Below are 15,622 nucleotides of genomic sequence, written 5' to 3'. Positions count from 1 at the left end.
CATGGCGGCGCCGCCATGGCGGATTCCCATGGGCAGCGGAAAGTTGGCGGTACACCGCCGGCTTTCCGCTTCTGGCCGCGGCTGTACCGCCGCGGTCAGAATGCCCGGCGGAGCACCGCCAGCCTGTTGGCGGTGCTACCGCCAACCTCCGCCATGGCGGTAATTACCGCCAGGGTCAGAATGACCCCCTTTATGTCCTTACGTCTTTTGCTTTGGATTACTTTTCACACCCATGACTGTGTCATCTCTGATCTTTGGGCACCTCCGCTTCCATGTCAGTGGCTTGTCTCTCAGCACATTCCTCAGCTCTGGCAGCCATCAACACTTGCTCCAGACTAAGAGTTTCTCTCAGCATTTGCCCTCTGAATGAATCTGATGAGCATCCATTAATAACTCTACCACGCATAGCTTAATCAGCACTAGATTCATTGAGCTTACAGTGTTTGATGAGTGCATCAAGTCTTTCCATAAATTCATCAATAGTTTCACTAATTCAGTGATGTTCCAGACTGAAAACTTATAGTTCAGAATCAATGTTTGGTCCTCGATTGAACTTGAGATTCAAGGCATTTTTAATCTGACAGTACGTGACTTCATCAGTTCTTGGCATTTTCTTCATGACTTCTTTCACCCCTTTCACCTGCAATATTTTTCAGATATTTGATTATCTTTCTGTTAACAGTCTCTTCCATTGCATCAGTGAAATCTACAAATACCTCTGGCCAAGCAATAAATCTATTGCCAACATTTTTCTTTTTGACGGTATCGAAAGGTAGTGGTGGATTCAAGAGGACAGCAGCATTGTCAACTAATGTGGAACTTACTTTCATTCAAAGAACCAGCTGTTTGATGTTATTTGATGATCATGTTCATGCAAACTTTTTCTATAGTCCTATGAAGTGTGGGTCTCAGGATCATCTTTAAGATTTATTGGAACAGTGTCTCCTCTCTTAGCTGCCATCCTCAAATGTCATGAATCCAGCTGCGGCCTTTACCTCTTAACTCATTCTGAGCACCACTAAGCAACTTGGTGAGCAACTGTTTTGGGCATGGACAGTTCTAAAAGCACAACCCTGAGCACTTCTCTTGAGCCACTTCATTGACTGCTGTGGCACAATTACTCTCTTTAGCGGGCTCAGTAAGTCATTTATTTAATCCTTTTCACTCTCCGGTTGGCATTTTCTGAAACCTTGTTGATCTCTGTTTGCAACCATATGTGATAAATTGTGATTGTCTTTGACTGTGCTTTGTAAACTTAGTTGTATCCACTATCAGCGTTAACACTCCTTACAATTTATAATTGTATTTTGCATGGCAGCGTGGTACTTCTTAGTATGATCTTGGCCGGAGCTTTTTGACCAACTATGTATAGGTTTCTCCGTAAAGCTTTCTTTACATTCAGATGCTTCATACCAACTGAAGTTGTGCTTTGGCTCCACATGTAACAACCGTCAACTCGGCCCTTTGACAACGGCACACAGGGCATGCTTAAGAAGCTTGCCTGGACCACACCAAATTCTCTGGGAGAGATCTGACTTTCTTCGGGTTACTTAACCCTTATCTTGTCACCAGTTGTAGCCTTCTCCTCAGCCTGGGACCGACCAATGACTACGCCATGCACAAAGCTATAAATCACATGTCTTTATTCTATATTCTACATGAACTCCTACATTTCAAGCAAAGCTTTCATTGCGTTCTATTCTAGTGATTACATCACACAGCTTCATAGTCCGTTCAGAGCTAAAAGGGTTATGTTATTAAACTTGCAAGGCACTACAGAAAGCCACATTAATGTGTGGGAAAATAGGACAGTATCAAAAGTAGGTAGAATTTATTTATATTAGTAATGGCTAATTTTTAGTATAATGTCAAAATAACTATATTTGTTTAACTATGCAAAATCATGATCCTTGACACATTTCTTGTAATGAAAGTTTATCTATGAAGCATGTTAATGTATGTCTACTATCAGCTAGAACTTATTGAAACAATACTAACACGATTAGATAAGGTGTCACCAGCAATATGTATGAGTTCTGCCACCCCACCATGACAAGAGAATCATTGGGACATGTAGACATTTGGGTTACTGTTTGAGGGTGTGAAACCTTATGCAAGCAGCAACCACAATGTGTGTCAGGGTGAAAGAAAAGCAAACCCTAGATTAACCTTTACTTGAACCTTTGGTAGTTTGGAACAAAAGCAGTCAGGCTTAACTTAGGGGAAAATTGTTAAGTATTTATGCATCACTTAAACAGTAACAAATTGAAAAAAACAAAACAAATTCCGTACCAATTTAGAAAAATAGAGTAGAATTTAATAAATTATTTGACACCTAAACAACAAAAATCCAATCAGTAGAATTGGAGATCTGCAAGTTCAATTATTCAAGTTAAGTATAAAGCCTAAAAGCACAAAGCGCCTTGACAGTTACCTGGTCATGCGAGACTGGGTGTAAGTCACAAGGTTAAGCTGCTTGTGATGGAGTGCAGGCCAGATACAGAGATTAGGTTAGTCCTGTTCTATAAAATACCTTTCAAATTCCAACTCTAAGAGTTCCATCACGGAGGAGGGGGCTGCATGAGCAGGGAGAGCATCACTAATGGTTGAAGCTGTAGCACGAAGAGCAGGCAGGTGTTGTGGACGGTCACATCTGCAGAGCAAAAAGCAGGCCTGGCTTCGTGGACAATCGCTGCTGGAGAATTGTGTTGGAGATCACAGCAGGCTGTTGATGCTGTAGCATCTTGTGCTGGTGGTTGTTCCTGCATTCGCTATAGAGCAAAGAGTCAGGTTCACTGGAGCTTTGTGTTGCAGGTCAGCATGGGTGCCAAGATCTTGGCATGAACAGACCCATTTGTGGTGATGAAGGGCCCAAAACTTGAGGATTTCTCCTTTTCTGCAATTGTCCAGGACCTGAAAGGCACTGCTTGGGGATCAGAAACTCACACCAGCAGAGTCCAGCATGGTTGAGGCAGATCCAGTTCTAGCTCTAAGCTGGTTCACTTGCAGCAGGTTAGCTTGGTAGTTGTAGAGAAACCTATGGATCTTGTAATGTTCCAGTAGCTCAGGACAGGAGATCAGTTAGCTGACCCTTGGTGTTACTTTAGCCTGGGATGAAGGACACAGATCCAGTCTTACTTGTTGGCAAGCAGGGCAGGCCTCAAACTGAAATGAAGCAAGAAGTCCATTATCTGTTGTAGTCACATGTCCAGCAATGTACTGAAGAGTTGGGGCTGATAGTTCCATATTTATATTTGGTGCCAGGTTTGAAGTAGGAGACGTTTCTTGGGGTTTCTATTCCATTATATTTTGGAATGTCCTGCCTCTCTGCCCAGGTTGAGCTTGTCTGGAGCACAATAGACTGTTATGAAACTATTTGTGAGTGTGCTGAGGCAGAGCTTTTGTGATGTGGAAGTGTAGTAAGTGACAGCTCTGCCCTCTATAAAATCAGAGGTGGCCCATCCTGCCAACACCTATTCCCCCTTTGTCCTCCTGTATGGGAGGTACCCAAAGATAAACTGCCAGCTACACCTGGGGACACATGAGTTTCTTTTGCAATTCCCGGTGGGTCACAAATAGACCTGCCTCATTAATATTAATAAAGTAGGTTGCAATTTGCGACCCACTGGGAAACGTTAAAATCAAGGGGATGGTGGCCTGCTGGTGTCAGCAGACCACCATGTTTGAGATTGCTTTTAAAGAAAGCAATCTTTTTTTTTAAACACAGCCCAGTTTCCTTAAAGGAAAACAGACAGCATTAAAAAAAAAAAAAAATGAAACGTTTCAGTTTTTATTTTCATTTTTAAGGAGTAGGCAGTGGTCCTTGTGACTCTTAAAAAAACATTTTTGCATGCATTCACAAAGGAGAAGGGGTCCCTTAGGGACCTTTTCCCCTTTACGAATGGGTTAGCACCAATTTGAAATTGGTGCTAACTGCGATTGTTTTGCGACCGCATTCATGGTCACAAAACAATCATACATAGCATTTCGATTAGGTATTAGGAAGGGACCCCCTGGACACGCTCCTTCCAAATACCGAATCGCAAAACCCAAATTGCGATTTGGTAACAAGTTACCGAATCACAGTTTGGACTTTGTACATCCCAAAAAGCATTTTTCTGGTCGCAAAAGGGCCGATTCTGCGAGTCGGCTCGTTTGCGACTAGAAAAATGCTTTGCACATGTGGCCCTTAGTCATTTGACCCAGGTTACAAGCTCCAGGCGCAACAATTTTGGGACAAGAAAATGCAAACATTCTAAAAGTGGCATTTTCAGAATTGCGACTTAAATCCAATGTTATAATTAATGGGGTTTCAAATTACAATTCTTTAGAAATCAGACTTAACATTTTTATCTGCTCCTAATCAAAAGCTATCACTTATTAATTGTAATAAGGAAACATAGGGGGTCATTACAACCCTGGCGGTCTCTAACCGCCAGGGTTGTTTTGACGGATTTCACCCCCAATAGGCTGGCGGTGAAATCCTGGGGATTACAACCACGGTGGAAGCTCTGCGGTCGCACCACCGGGACCGGCGGTTTCCCGCCACTTTTGTCCCGGCGGGAGTAATCCTCCAGGGCAGCTCTGCTTGCAGCACTGCCCAGGGGTTTACGAGTCCCCCTCCAGCCAGCCTTTTCATGGCGGTTTGCACTGCCATGAAAAGGCTGGCGGAAAGGGGAGTCTTGGGGCCCCTGGGAGCCCCTTCACTGCCCATGCCACTGGTATGGGCAGTGCAGGGGCCCCCTGTCACGGCCCATGCAGCTTTTCATTGTCTGCTATGCAGACAGTGAAAAGCGTGTTGTGGCCGAGATCCGCGCTGGGCTGGCGGGCGGAAGCCAGGTTTCCGCCCGCCGGCCTAGCGGGGATCTCCTAATGGCCGTTGCGCGAGTGTGGCCGCATTGGCGGGCGCCCGGCGGTCAAACCTTGGTTGTAATGGCCCCCATAATATTCTCATGTGGGAGAGATATGCCCTGTAGTAGTACAAACATATTTAACAGTTTCTCATTACCAGGACATATAAAGCCTCAAAGTACATGTCTAACTTTTTAAATATACTGCGCTCTGCCCCATGGGCTTTTTGCGGCATATCCTAAATGTGACCTATGTGTATTATAAAGGAGCTTTTTAAGCCTGGTGTTATCAATTATGTTGCTTGTTTACTGGTCTATGAGCCCTGGTCAAGCAGCAGCCACAACTCTAGTCAAGGTAAACCTGAATTAATCTGTGCTCACCCTCTTGTAGCTTGGCACAGAGCACTCAGGCTTAACTTAGTGGCAATGTGTAAAGTATTTATGCAACACTTGAAACAGTAAAACAGTGAGAACACCACACAAAAATATTCCACACAAGGTTAGAAAAATAGGCCAAAGGTTATTAAATAAAACAAGACACAAATGATAAACATCCAACTAGTAGAACTGATGTTGAATTTCAAGGTTTTAAGTAAAAATAGTGTTAAGAAGCATAAAGTGCCTTAAGGACATCTGGTTGCGCGGCACCAGAAAAAAGTCACAAATTCAGGTTGACTTTAGAGCCCACAGCAGTTGTGGGGGCACAGTTTGGTGCACTGAACAAACTATCTTAAATCCTGGTTGAGGAGCATTGTATGGATCAGCGTTGAAGATGCGTGATGCAGCCAAGGTAATGCGTTGGTTCCGGGATGCAGCAAGGCTGTGGTGCAAGGTCCTATTGCATCAATGTTGAGAAGTCTGTTAATGGGACTTGTGATGTGAAGGTCAGTGTTGAGGATGCATTGTGCAGTCAAGGTGATGCATCAGTTCCTATGAGCGGTGAATCTGCAAAGAAGAGTTTCTTCATTGTCGTTGAGGCTGCTATCAATGGGAGTTGCATTGCACGGTGGCTGTGTGGAAGGTGATGCGTTGAACCTGTGATGCAGGAGTGAGTGGTGATGCAAGTCTTTTGAGATGAGTCCAATCCATGCAGCAGCGGTGATACATTGGTTCAGCTCGAGGATGCATCACTCAGACAAGGAGATGTGTCAGTTCTGCAGAAATGCGTCAATTAGCAGAAAGGATTTGTCTGTACTGCGGCCAAGAACCACAGGCCCACTTATAAGGATCCAGGACTGGCGTGTACCACTTGGCAGGGTAGACTCACAGGGCCTAATTTACAAAGGGCCTCGACAGTCACGGCAGAGGCCCGGCATTTGAGCGGTGGCCCTGCACTCATGGCTGGACCTCTGCAATGGGAAACTGCTGTACAGAGGTCTCGCCACAACTGTGGGGCTTCTACTGCAACTGCAGAGACCCTTTGTGAATTAGGCTAACAGGTGGCAGAGTCAGGGTGCAGAAGCAGGGTAGCTGGAAGTCTTTTATGTCCCTGAAACATCAGATCAGGAGGCCAGACAACTAGCCGTTAGATTCACTCTGGGTTCGATGTTCAAGTGTTGCAGGTCTAGCCCTTCTCACCCAAGCAAAGGTCAGCAGGTCAGCTCAGCAAAGCAGAAGCCCAGCAGAGTGCAGTCTAACAGAGTGACAGTTTTTCTTTCTGGCAGGGTATCTATCCACAGGTCCAGAAGTGTACTGAAGTGTTGAGATATGAGGTCCAGTTCTTATACCCAGTGGTGTCTTTGAACTGAGGGACACTTCAAACACAGGCCTTTGAAGCACACAGAGGTCCTGCCCTTCCTGCCCTGGCTCCAGACCCACTACAGGGGGGTATGTAGCCATTTGTGTGAAGACAGGACACAGCTCATTCAGGTGGACGTGAGGCTGGGTCCAGCTCCTCCCTCCCATCCTGCCAGGCTGGCCCATCAACTCACATCTAAGCTCCTGTTGTGTGTGGCAGACTAGGGGGAATACACAAAAACAGCAGTCATCCACCACAGACATGTCATCAGAGACAGGCATCAGGCACCAGATGGCTAAAGTAAGAAAAAGGCAGCTTTCTAGAAGGGGCATTTTCAGAATTACAATTTAAAACCTGAATTCACTAAAAGGTAGGATTTTAAATTGTTATTCCAGAGACAACAAACATAAAACAGTTATTTCTTCCCATTTGGAAATTATACTCATGAAGAGAATTAAGGTAACTCCTATGATATCCTAAGGGAGAGCTAGGCCTTGCAATAGTAACACATGCATTTAGGAGTTTTTCACTATCAAGACATGTAAAGGTAAAGAGTACATGTCCTGCTTTTTACATACACTACACCCTGACCTCTGGGTTGTCCAGGGTCAACCCTTGGGGTGAAATATGATTTAAAAAGAGGGTTGAGGCCTGGCACATGGGTTTTATTGCTAAATCACATGGCAATGTAAAACTGATGTACAGGCTCTGCAATGGCAGGCCTGAGCCATTTTTACAGGACTACATACGTGGGTGGCACTATCAGTACTGCAGCCTCACTCGCAGCATTTAATTTACAGGCTCTTGTTCGCTTTTCTAGGGACTTATAAGTAAATTTCATATGCCAATTGGGGATGAATCAACAGTACCACCTTTAGAAGGGAGAGCACGAACATGTTACCACTGGTTAGCAATGCAAAAGTGCACAGATTCCTAAAGCTATCAAAAATGGGGTCAGAAAAGTGAAGGAGACAATCTAAATATTTGGAGGAAGACCATCCTAAGGCTGTTAGGTCTAACACCGAGCAAAATGTTTATTTTTCCAGGTAGGCATGACAGTTTAAAACTGCACACACAGATTGAAATGACATGCCTAAAACATGTTTAAACTCCTATTTAAGTGGGTGGCACGATAAGTGCTGCAGGCCCACTAGAGGCATTTAATTTACAGGACGTGGGCACATACAGTATCACTTTACTAGGGACTTAAAGATAAATTAAATGTGTCAATTGGCTGTATGCCCATTGAAACATGTTTATAGGGGAGAGCAAAAGCACTAATGCACTGGTTAGTAGTAGTAAAGATTGCAGATTTCTAAAAGCCAACAAAATGGGTTCAGAATTAGAAGGGTGAAGGCAAACTTTGGGGATGACTCTGCAGAGAGGGCCAAATGGCAATTTAAAACTGCACACACATGATCTGCAGGGGCAGGCCTGAGATATGTTTAAAAGGCAACTTAAGCGCGTGGCACAATCAGTGCAGCAGGCCCACTAATAGCATTAAATTTAGAGGCCCTTGGTACATGTAGTGCCACTTTACTATGGAGTATACTAAATGTGACAATTCAGGAAAAACAAAGTTACCATGTGTTAAGCAGAGAGGGCAATCACTTTTGCACTGGTTAACAGTGTTATAGAGTGCACTGGTCTAAAAGCCAACAAAATCGGTTCAGAATCAGGAAAGTGAAGCAAGGTTTGGAGATAAACCTGCAGGAAAAGCTAAGTCCAATGGGGTCTTTTAGATTCACACATGCTAAATATTAGAGTGCGCATGCAGTTGCACCTAGATATTAGGAATCCAACTTATGCAATAACTATTTCCACCTTTACAAGGAGAAATTGGGCAAGAAGATTCCAATGAGCAGTGCCTTTTCTACTAAGATTGGCCTGTTTCTGCTCTCCTCACTGTATTGCTGCCAAATAGACAGTCATAGAAGATGCACAGCATCACACCATAATGCAATGGTGAGTGTGTGCAATTTAGCATAGAGTTTGTACTGAAAACATACCCTTCTATTACAGTTTCCTATGCCTAGATAAATTTGGAATGTTCCCCTGCATTGGATATGTGCTGTGCACTGCCACACACATTCAATGGGAAGTTTATTTGTGAAATAAACAAGTTACTTCTTGTTAACCCCTTCTTCAGGGAGGTGTTAGATTTTGATGTAAAGCTCATTCTGCTATCTTAAAGGACTTAGGCCCTCATTATGATCTCGGCGGTAAAAAACACTGAGATCAGCGCTGGCGGTCAACAGAAGACCACCAGCTCGACTAACCTCCCCCACCGGCCGTATAATGTTTTCCCTGCTGGCCCAGCAGGGAAAAGGGCCGTAAAATTTACAGCAGCTCCAAATGGAGCCGCAACCGATGTAGGTGTGCGGCGGGTGCAGCTGCACCCGCCGTGCAGATCACTGCCCGTAAATCGGGCAGTGACCTGCACGATGGGGCACTGCATTGGGGCCCCTGCACTCCCCATGCCAAGTGCATGGGCAGTGCAGGGGTCCCCAGTGGGGCCCAGAGCACCCCTTCTGCCACCCTTTCCCCCGCCAGGGAAAGGCTGGTGGAAAAAGGGATCATTATCCAAAGGGCAGCGCTGCTTGCAGCTCTGCCCTGTCGTAAAATTATTTCCTCCACCGTCAGGCTGCCTGTTGGCCTGGCAGTGGAGGCGGGCCGCCACAGATGGCCCTCACAATGTACATTATATGGTGGTCTTTGCCGCCGCCGCCGCCGTCATGGCGGTCTGAACCACCGGGGTTCATAATACCCCCATGCTCAACCCCAAAAACAACTGTCACCCCTTTAACTCAAGGGATGCAAAGCAGCACAAAGGGGTTTGCACTGAGAAAAGTGCACCTTCCCAGTGCAAAATATTTTTAGCACTGAATAGTAAACATCCTTTCATATTTTTGCATTTCTCTGCATCAGTTTAGATTGTTTTCCGCAGGTGCAAAGCTTTGATAAATATGTTCCAAACTGAGCATTGAAATTACTAATTCAAGAGAGGTCATCGCTATTGTGTTATAATGACTGATGCTTTAAATAGTTAAAGATCAGCACAAGTGGTACTTTACCACCTTACGCAATGATAACGGTTATTTGTTACTGGGACACAGCACAAAGACGTAATACACAGCACAACAGCAATTCAGCAAAAACATATTTGAGTACAAATGATTAATAAAATTAAAACAGATTGTGATACGGCAACCACAGAAAAACACAAGATCACGCTGTAACATAAGAATACAACATAAAAAAAAAAACGACATATTACACTACAACAAAATGCAGTACAAGAAACGCCAACAAATATTGTGTTAACGCTTTGCCACTTTCACAAATCTCCTTCCTTACTTACTACAAAGGTATGTATTAGCATCAGTTAAAATCTATTGTGTTGTGGCTCCATTCAGAAGCCTGCACATATATATTTTTAAGCTATACCCAAAAAACAGGTCTTTGCATTCGCTATCCATACATGCAAATTTAAATTATGTTTTTCTAAATATTATAAGCTTCACTTTATTTAAAAGAATAAATTGTCTGTGCGCCCTTCTGTACATTTTGGTTGACCTTTTCTGCTTACGCACAATTTGTGCAACCTAACCTACATATGGACAAAGCTAATAATAAAACACAAACCATTGTTTTACTACGAAAGACTTCTTATAGGAATTATGCAGTAAGCAAGCTGTGAATACAGGACCCCTTGGAATCAGCAAAGGCTGACTGAAGATTAATGACTTCTTTCAGAGGGTTCAAGCTTTCCACATCCACTGGGTTCACTGTGGTGATGTAATTATGTTTGCAACAACAACCGTTTTGTCATTCAGCCATCCTGTGGCATGTCTCCATGATACCTACCCTCTGATTAAACCTTTAAATTCGCTCCGAGCATCGCTGCCTGCAACTGAAAATGGAAATGTTTAATAAGAACAACGGTGTTTTAGTATTCTGCGGACAGTACAAAACTGAGAGGTAAAGTTTCCTAAGAAAGTCTTTTAAGGCTATTGACATTAGTAGTCCAGCTTATTTGGAATAACAAGTTATGTTCAACATGAAAATAGGCTTTTAGAGTACTTAATATTCTATTAAAGTAGATTTTTGTTCTATAAATTCGGGGCAGGTCACATCAAAAGGGAGTACTAACTGCGTTGGTGGCTTGAATTGTCCTCCATTTAATTAGTTTGTGTTTTGATAGCATGCCTAGATCAACTTTATTGATACACGAGCTTTAAAGGACTATTTAATGATATTCAACATCCCTGGCAGCAATTTATAAGTATAAAGACAAGACTGAGTGCCTTGTACTCTGGTTCCTTCATTATTGTTTCCCCGAAGAAAGTGTCAATAGATTAATTATATTTTGATAGATATTTGTAGTATGTTCATGGTGTGTATTTATAATTAAATAATTTGGAAAAAATATCAATTATCCATTACTTTCACGTCATATTTCTCACTTATTGTGAGGAAATTAAAAAATAAACCGGGACGGGAGTACAGTGTGGCCCATATTTGCTGAACTAAAAGGGTATTGCATGGTGCAATGTGCATTGATCAATTTTTGTGCGCAAAAGGATTTTTGCTCCAAAAGTTTAGGCGCATGAAAAAAGTCTCTTAGCAAGAAACCCCTGATACCACTGAAAAAATAAGCATTAAGCGGTGAGGACAGCACAAACACCCCTGTGATGGCACACAAAGAAGTAAGGGGAAGATTTAAGAAAAGTTGCGCCGCACCTACCGCCACCATATGTGAGCCATATTTAAAATACGGCGCACCATGGTGCAGGGTAGGGGGCAATAGTGTCATTTCTTTGACACTATTGATGTACTCTGCAGGAGTAGTGCCAACATTTTGGCGCTACTTCTGCAGAGTACATAGGGGCCATTATAGATAAGGGTATGTTCCCTTTTAACGCCTGCTCTGAGTAGGGGTGAAATGTACTGATCAAATGGCGCAAGGAAATGTCTTAGATTTTCTTGCTCCTTTTTTTTTGGCCCCCCTAATGGGGGTATGCCCCCTTGCAAATATTATGCCTGGCACAGGAATAATGTGGCGCAAAGGTTCACAAAGTGACACAATGCATGCATTGCACCACTTTGTAAGTATGGCGCAGGGAAAATGCCACTTTAGCACTGCCTTAGTGTCAAAAAAATTACACTATGGTGGCGCTATGGTGACGCCAAGAGCTCTTAAATATGCCCCTAAATTTACTAAGATTTGCGTCATTTTTTCATCACAAAAGTGATACAATTTGGCGCAAATATAGTGCAAAAGTTGTATTGCGCTGGAAATTCGCTTGAACGTAGTGCAATGCAGCGCCTAGTACTATCAACAAGAAATGATTTTATTTCTCCTTTCTTCTCCGACTTTGCATGTGTGCTGCACTGGACAGCACACATGCAAAGTATGAAATGTTTTAGAGTTTTAAAGTTAATATAAGCATAGTATTTTGTACATCAAGGGTACCATTTCACTACAAACCCTATATTAGACTCATATAGACACCTTTGAACTATGGTGCACTCAGCAGGCTGATTGTGTCCCGGCGCTAGGGAGGAAAGAGGAGAGATCTGTAGATATGGTGCTTTCCGCACTTTTGGCTGCTGCACTGAGTGACAATTTAGTGACTAGACCCAAAAATCAGATCAACTAAACTGATGCAAAGTAGTGTAAACTGGCTTGTTATGTTATGTTATCTTTTTTTTATTTAACTTGTAACACGTGTGAATCACCCCAGAAGGGGTATCTTGGCCCAACACAAATCATAGACAGAAATGAAACTATTAAGCAACAAACAGTGCTGTTTTGAGGAATTTCCTAAATTTGAAATGGTCTGAACATTGTCAAACCTGAAGAGGGAGCTTATTCCAAAGCATAGGGGCTAAATATTTAAAACATTTTCCTCCAGTTCTGGCCTTCCTAATCCGTGTGACTACAAGCAAAACCTTTTCACCTGATCTTAAAGATCTGCCCGGCTAGTATTGGACTGGCTTGCTGGAAAGATAGCATGGGTCTTTTTCATTCAAGGCTTTGTATATCAGACAGCATACTTTAAAAACTATTCTCTTGTGGAATGACAACCAATGGAGGAAACACAGCAGTGGAGAAGAGGCCGTCCTAGCTGGAAGATTGGTAATAAGATGAGCAGCTGTATTTTGAAAACTTCTGGTTTGTTCAACACTGTCTCATTGGAAGAAGCCAGTAAAGCATTGCAATAGTCCAAGTGCCTAATAGCCAAGGTCCTCCTCACAATATGTGGGAGAAGACGAAAGACTCACTGTAAGAGATACAGCATATGAAAGCAAGTGCTGCTAGTAGTGATCCCGACCTGTTCTGTCATAGTGAGCAAATGGTTAAGTCGAATGCCCAGATTTTTTAACAACTAGTTTAGGAGTTGGGGCAGGGCGCAAGTCAAAGGGCCACCAATCAGGAGTCCAAAGTTGTTGTACCTTCCCAAACAGCATAATTTCTGTTTTACTGGCATTCAGCTGGAGACAGTTACCTATCATCCAAGCTGCAATAGCACTCATACCAGCTGAGAGCTTTAGCATTGTTCAGGTCTTTATCAAAAGAGCTAATAAGCTGCATGTCATCACCACCTGGCAGTGGTTCAAACCAATTATTTTAATAACTCTGGCAAGGGGGGCCCACATAGCTGTTAAAGAGTGTAGGGCTAAGACATGAGTCCTGGGGCACCACCTTGTCAAGTTTTATGGTGGTGATCTACAGGCCCCTAGATTGATGGTCTGGGAATGAGTGGATAAAAAATCTTTGACGCATGCCAATGCATTGCCATGTTTGCCAATCTCTTGCAGACATTGCAGCATCCTAAGATGAGATACGGTATCAACTGCTGCTGATAAATCCAGCAATATGAGAAATGCAGGAATCTCCTTGTCCACAGCACATTGTATATGGTCAATGACTGCAATCAAAGTGGTCTCAGTACTGTCTATTGGTATAAAATCTGATTGGGACAAATCCAGCAGTTTGTTTCTTTCAAAATAGTCCATGAGCTGAGTATTTACTTGACCTTCTATCAACATACCCAATAGGTGAACAAAGGAGATGGGTCTATAATTGTAAAGATTCATGGACATTATTTTTGTAATAGGGATCATCTGAGCAGATTTCCAAGCAAAGGGGAATTTCCCTATGGAAATATGGAAATGGGCAAATAATATAACAAGCACATGGCAGGGGCAAGCTGAGAGGACAAGGCTGTGGCAATACGGGGCGGGTAGGACTCTAACGGACACCCTGATTTCACAGTTGTCAATGCTTTTTGGATGAAATGCAAAAGGACCGGTTTAAAGTTGCCGAAAGTGAGATCCAGGTTCAAGGGCTGTGCACAGGAAAAAGACTGCCCACTATATGAGTCAGATGTTATTGGGAATTTCTGACAGATTGTGTTAATTTTTCCCTCAAAATGATTCGCTAAGGAGTCACATAAGGTTTGTTATGGCATAATCTCTTGAGATCAGGCATGAGGATTTAACAAAGTATCAAGAACTTTGAATAACTCCATACCAGAATTATCTACCTGAATAATTTGAGATATATGCCATTTTTATGTTATTGTGGTACTCAGTTAAAGCTAGTTTATATACCTCTTTATCAGCGCAGTTTTTCGATTGGCACCATCGCCTCTCAAGTTTTTTACAATGTGCTTTTTCAGTTCACAGTTCAGATGTATACCAGGATGCCTGAGTGCCATGGTTGGAGTTAGAGCAGGTTTTCAAGGGTTATATTTTCTCAACTGCTGAGTTTAAGGCTGACTGATAATCAGAAAGTGCCTTATCTACATCAGTATCTGCTGCAAAACTTGAACTTAAATTATTTCCCAAAAGAATCTGGGCCACTTTTACACTAATTTCTAGTTCTATTCTTTATAGCCCCCTATGTATTTTCTGACTTCTCAGGAGTAGCAATCTTAAAACCAACTGAAGAATGGTCCATCCAGCAGAGCAGAGAGGCTAAGTTTGTGAATATCAAATCTAGCATGTGGCCTGCGAGATGAGTGTGACTTTCTGAGTAAGACCTAATGAGGTTAAGTCAGCGGAAAATTATGCTACCTCAATTTTGGAGCAATCCTCTCTATGAAAGCTGAAGTTGCCTAATTAAAGAAAATGTTTGGATTTGAGTAAAATCCTAACCCAAATAAAAAGAAGTTGAAACAATTGTCAAAAGGTAAATCATGCAATATTTCCAGGTATTGGAGGCATCATTTTGAAAGAAATGCATTTATGTGTGATCTACTCGTGACACGCCTGGAGTACAAACTCATGAAAGGCATCACTCATTCCTGTTTGCACTATAGTAGAATACTTAATTGTGTTTAGCATCACACAAACAAGACATTGTTACTGAAATATGAAAGGTATCATCTACATATGACAGTGGTAAAGATGGCGTTGTGAAATTTGTTTCCATCTCAACAATGTATCGTTGGAGCCTATCCTCTGAACTTTATAACATCCATTTATAAAACATATTGTAAAATATTGTGGACATAACAATTTTTCTTCTAAAAAAAAAAGGTTTATTATCATTCACTTTAGAATGTCACAAGTACATCGTACAGCAAAAAAAGCTCCATGTATGAATCCAAACTCCATAGTGAACATTTTCTTAGTTCTAATGAACATCAAAACAAAAACAAAAAAGAGGCTGCAAGGACTTCATCGAGTTGTGTTGGTTCCAATGAGGAGCTGCGGGGGTTGCAATGCAATGCCAATGCCAAGTTTTATTGCACTGCATCAGTTCCAATGTGGAGCTGAAAGAGATGAGGAGTGAGGTCTGTGTCGAGCTGCATCACACTGATCCAGATTCAATGAGGAGCTGCAAGAGCTGCATCAGGTTGCATTGTGCTGCTGTCGCGCTGCTGTCAGTTCTGAAGGGGACCACAGCTGTGCTGGCAGACCACCTTTCTCCCCACTTCTTAGGCCCTGCACTAGGGGAGACATCACTTGGGTGTTAGGACACAGCAGGCAGAGTCCGGGTGCAGGTTCAAGATTGTTGGAG

This window comes from Pleurodeles waltl, chromosome 1_2 (genome assembly GCF_031143425.1).
Source record: "Pleurodeles waltl isolate 20211129_DDA chromosome 1_2, aPleWal1.hap1.20221129, whole genome shotgun sequence".
NCBI lineage: Eukaryota > Metazoa > Chordata > Amphibia > Caudata > Salamandridae > Pleurodeles > Pleurodeles waltl.
The sequence above is the reverse complement of the archived record's forward strand: the minus strand, read 5'-3'. Positions refer to the sequence as shown.